We start from the raw sequence: 6,000 nt of genomic DNA on the forward strand, positions 1-6,000 counted from the left end.
CAAATACCTCAGAGGTGATCGCTGCAAGAGTGGGGTTGGTCTCTTCTCACTGGTGACAGGTGACAGAATAAGGGAAAATGGCCTCAAGTTGTGCCAGGATAAGTTTAGGTTGGATATCAGAAAACACTTCTTTACAGAAAGGGTTGTTAAGCACTCGAACAGGCTCCCCAGGGAGGTGGTTGAGTCACCATTCCTGGATGTGTTTAAAAATCATTTGGTTGTGGTGCTTAGGGACATGATTTAGCAGAGGGTTGTTAGAGTTAGGGTAGTATGGTTCGGTCATGGTTGGACTTCTTTAAGGTCTTTTCCAACCTGAGCAATTCTATGATTCTAAGGTCACCACAGGGAGCAATGGGGGAAAAAAAGAAAGTTTGTTATAAGAAGTAAATACCTCTTAAAAAAATAGAAAAAGTTGGAACTGTTTGATTTTGCAGAGGTGCTGGAGGACAGGATAATTTTCTCTTTGTGTCTCAGTTTTCTTCCAGTGGATCAATTATCAAGCTCATGAATTATGGTGCAACATGACTTGGAATTCTTAAACTCGTAAGTTTGGTGTGTAATTCTTCCTGCAGTCCTGAATGAGCCACCGTGCATCTTTGGAGCAGAGCATCACGTGGTATCTCCATGCTAGCACAGATTTGTGCTAACATCAAACACACACACTTGCCAGAAGCTAAATGTAAATTTCTTCTCGCAAAGGCAGAGCTGGAAGCTGCATAGGACTATAATATACTCCAAACATATTTTAGCTTTAAGAAAGTTGCTTTAATGGAAAAAGAAACATTAAAAGTTATATGTTGTACTGTTTTAATCACAGCTTTATATTCTGAGTATGTTTGCTTACTTTCTAGATTTCTGTCTGCAGGTGAAAGAGACTGAGTAAAGAGAAGCCAAATAAAAATGAAGGAACATTTTCACTAGCAATGTTGGCTTCGCTGGGCTTTGCTGCAGATAAATCTGCTGATGACTTGAACAACAAAAGAAAGCTCAAACTATGATGAATCATTTGCTCCGTATTTTCATTTGTCTGGTTTTGTCTTGATATTTGCTCCAGTTGTCTCCACGCAATATCTCCTGTGCGGTTTGCAGGAAAAAGGGTTTCGTAAGTTTTCTTTTGAAGGTTGCCTTTCATTGAAGGACCCTCTGCATCTTTTATTTCTTTAGTCAAGAAATAAGAACTACCTTGCTTCTGTGTAAATGCTCTAGTCTTATAACAGATAAAACAAACGCCCTAATTTTCTCAGTACATTCTTGTTTTATTTATGCTGACTACTACATGGGCATGTGTCTTACTGTAGAGTAAGGCACTATATACTGAAGATTTGCTGATAATTAAAATCTTGCCATTGATAATGGCAACTCAACCCTAAGAAAACTTTTTGTTTCAGGGAGAAAAAGAAGAAAAAAAAAGAAAAACAAAAAGCACTGATCACCACTTGTGGTATTCTTAGGAATATCACCAATAAGAAAAAAAAAATTGTAAAAACTATTTTTTTAATGTGGTTTACTCTTAGAGCCTTGTGAGACTCACCTATGGCATTAGCATAATCTGAGAGTGATGTGACATCTTTCAAATCCATCCTTTCCTCAAGGACATCAAGAGAGGTGAAAGCTGACAGCTCTGTTTTACACTAACAGAGCTTTGGGTCAAGCGGGCATCACACCAGTTTATGTGAGGGCTGAAGCTGACCTTGTGTCTCTACAACTCCCAAAGGATCCTACAGTGAGCACTGATGTATTCAAGGCTGTGCATGCTGGCATCACAACCAGATCTCCACGTTAAGGGCAATGTCGAGGGCATCTTTCATCCTGGGGCAAGCACAGAGCATCAGAAAGATGTTCTGCTACAAAAATTTTGCGACAAGCTGCCATCATCTCCTGCAGGGCAAATACAGGAGTCTACTGCTGAAGACAAGCCATCAGAGCCTGCCTCAGGTGCTGACAGCACTTCTTTAACACATCAGCTTCTCTAGCACAAGCCTTATTCTCAACAACAGCTGCTACTGATCGAGCTGTTACTGATCGGGCATCTTCTCCTTGTCGGCTAACAGGCAAAAGCAAATCTGTCAGAAACAACGTGGCCTAGCATCTTGTGGACAGAGGGCTAGATCAGCTCCAGCCTGCTGACTGCACACTCATGCCCAGTACAATGATCCAAAGGTGCTTTTGGATGGGCCCAAGGAAGCCCCATTGATCTTTAGGAAGCAGCAGGGAAGGTTGTGTGATCAATTGGCGATGCTTGGATTCAGACACCTGACCCGCCTGCCATCTAGTGTATGTTCAGAGCATACTTCCAGCAGGAGAACAAAGAACAGAATTAATCTGAGTGAATGTGGCACATTATCAAGGGCCCATGCTGAAAACAGCTTCACATTTTCATTGTGAGGTTCTGCTTTTTGGCAATAGGGTATATCCTAAAAACAGCAGCCATTTGGTTGCAGTGATTGCATTTGCTTTTAAAAACACAACAGACAAAACCCAGCTTACTTCTTTTAGCTGCAAAAGAAGCAGTTTACATTCTCCACAACCAATTGTACCTCGTTAACACAAGACAAGCCACAGAAAACTTGAGTTCTAGGTCCACTGCTTTTAACTTTTACCTCTTTCATCTGGTTAGCAATCTATCTGGAGCAGAGCTGCTCACACTTAATATGCACAGACACTGAACAAAACTGGTCCTATGCCACACAGAGTTTCAGTGTATACATATCTGTTTATCAGACATTAATTTGCACAATTCTGTGCCAAACAGTCAACCATTTTCCATAACCCTCCACTTTGGTACAACCACCAATTTCAAGATTGTTTTTCTTCAATAAAATCTTCTAATTTAGAAGACAAGTGAGTAATAAAAATTTGTGGGACTGAACTGATAGAAGAATCCACCTCTACAGACCTCAGAGTAAATTTTACACATTGGTCCATATTTTTTGTCTTGTGGAAATTTGTGATACTTGCTGCATAAGAGTTGACTCTCTCCTTACTGAGCAATCAAATTACTTTCTGACAAAAATACTTCAATGACTTTTTAAATAATTTATCTTTTTTATATATAAATACAGTATATACCTATATACATATTCTTCATTGACTTGTCTCCAAACCACAGAAACTATTAAGAATTATTTTGGAATTATCAAACCCAAACTCACACCCACATTCAACAGTTAACCTCGAAGCCAAGTCACAACACTTCTGAGATCCACTCAAAGACATGCCTATAGCAGACAAAGGACAGAGGTCCCTGAGCTGTGAATGACTGAGTCAGCTCTGGGAACACAATAAAAACAGGCTCAGCAGCGTGGAGCTAATTGCCTCGTACCTGGGCTAATTAGCTTTTATGCAGTACTGCAGTGATGCAGCTGTACAGACTCTGGATCTGGCATTGCCTTGCAACTAAGACAACACTCTTAAAACCCTGCAGTGTCCTGCACTGGCTGGGCACAAACGAGTCATCTTCCACTAAAAAGAAGACAAAAATAATTAAGTCAATTTTGTAATGGTGATGGATCTTGTTGTCACTTCAACTTCAATGAATAGAAACATATGCATTTTTCACTAAATTAAGACACACGTGCATCTGATCAGTCTTCTCAGGAGTATGACAAATCTCCCTTGCCCTACTTTTGGTGCTGCATTCTCACAGCAGCAATATCATGGCAACTTCCCCTGTTCCCAGTACGCACCTTGGCTGAAATCAACTGCTGGCTGCTGGAACACACACAGCTCTGAGTCACTGCCTGCAAAAAAGCTTTGGACTAGAAGTCCCTGTGTCAGTGTAACCTAGTAGAAATGAGACAAAAAGATAAAATTATGGCGCTTTTTAGGTTTCAAATATTACTTCTAAGTTTTGTTGGTTTTTTTTTTCCTCCCTGAAACATACAACATCGGCTACATTTTAACATGGACCCAGGGCTCATGTTTCTGTTGTACAGCACAGGGTTGTGAAAAGAGACTAAAAGGAGAGGTAGCTATTGCATGAATCATTCTTTTCATGCGTTTGGTTTTCCAAGAGTACTTTACAAATATCCATTTTCGTTTGGCTTCATACGGCTGCCACAGGGACCAGGAACAAGTGTGGAACTTTTAGTTGCGCTGCACATGTTCCCCTCTTTTCCACTAGTGGAAAAACAGTACTGAGTTCTCAGCCTCTACTTTGCACTTCATCTAAAGGAATAGAGCTTGCATAGGCTGTAGATCCAGCAGTATAAAGGGTATCAGTCACAAACATTTAGCCCATTTGTATTTAAAAATTAATAGTGAAACTACAGTAACGAAACCTCACTGCAGCACTCTGCTATAAAATCTTTGCTTACAGAATTTTTATGAGGTTTGGATTAGAAAGGTCCTACCAGTCATATTAAGTGGGAAATAATGTGGTTTATCAATATTTTTATTTCAACAACTGTGTATAAGTGTCCATAGGGCAAACCTGCTTTCTCCTCTTCCCCAGGGATACCTGTAAATAAATAAGCATTAAGATGCACATGGTTCATTGTGCAAAGCAGGAACAGAAAATGCAAGAAGTGAGGAAAGAAGTTTTCACTTCTGGTCTGAGGCACAGAGAGAAAGCTGTACAAGGGGCAGGGGCTGGGGAGGGAGCAGAGCATGTAGCCATTGCTGGAATCTGCATGTTGAAAGGTATCTGGGACTACCACCGCAGCTGCCAAATGTCAGTGGGTGGAGGGAATGTAATCAAATTGTAATTGCAGTGGGTCTGAAGCACAGGGCAGAAAACATTCTCTGTTTGTATAAAAAATAGATTCATATGTAAATATTGAAGAGTGTCTTCTCTAGTAATGAATAAGGAATAAATCGCTTATTTCATGTATGATAAAACCATTATTTTGCACAGAAGAGGCAGATGACACTTGATTTATATTGTCTTGCAAAAGCTTAAGACAATTAGGGGGAACGCTATTCTGAGACTTATTACATTGACAAAATTCTGGTACAGCCAACAGCAATATGATTCACACAAGGATCATCTGGCATGTAAAGCTCATTTTAACAGATACCAATGTGACATACATAAAGCTGTCAGGCTTCCTCTAAAGGACAGTCATCCACTTCATGTTTCAAGTGCCAAATTAATTATATTTGACATTTAATTTATAACCTAGGGTATTTTAGATTTAGAACTTGACTATGATAACAGCAGATTAGAGCTGCGTTTCATTTGACAGAATCGATCTTTCAAGTTATTTTCCTTGTGAGCAAGGGTCTGATTCAGATTTTTGTGTATCAAGCCTGCATACAGGACATTGATACCTCTAAGCAAAGTACACTTCATTCGCCTCCTCCCCCAGCCTTTCTATGGTGAATTATTTTGCACTTGGAAGCAAGTTTCTTCCCCAGTCTTAATCACAAAGCTCCACCTAATGGAGCGAGGAGAGAATTGTAGAGAAAAAGGAATACAGACGCTGCTAAATGGTTTTATCAAGGGAAAAATGCTACGAAACCATAAGCGGTTTATCTCCTCTACCTAATTTAAGTCTCCCTTTCCAAGGACATTAAAACTCTGAAGTGGTATGAAAGCTGAAAAAAATAGCTTTATCTTTTAATCTGACCAAAATGGAAGCCTGCTTTTTATGGCTACTGATAGATATTTCAACCCACTGATATATTTCACACTGAAGTAATACCTTAACTTTTGTTATAATAATTTAAAAATTATAAGTACGCAAAGTAGATGGTAAATATGTGTAAAGATGGTAAATACATACAAAGATTGATGGTTAATTTGCAGATGTTGGAAAATGAAATGTTTTCTTCTTTGCGGATTTTGGGAGTCTCAACCGATCAACTGGCTTTTTAAAGAATCGATGAACTGTCTAGATCAAATTACCACTAAAATTAAGGTATTCTATACAATTTTTGATCATTTGCTGACTGGAACACAGCTGGAACTCTGGCACTGTAAAATATAGTTCCAGGAAATAAGCTGAAGAACTACACCAAAAAGCAATGCCGTGATCAAGGCAGCACAACTTTTTTTTT

This window comes from Meleagris gallopavo, chromosome 3 (genome assembly GCF_000146605.3).
Source record: "Meleagris gallopavo isolate NT-WF06-2002-E0010 breed Aviagen turkey brand Nicholas breeding stock chromosome 3, Turkey_5.1, whole genome shotgun sequence".
Taxonomy (NCBI): domain Eukaryota; kingdom Metazoa; phylum Chordata; class Aves; order Galliformes; family Phasianidae; genus Meleagris; species Meleagris gallopavo.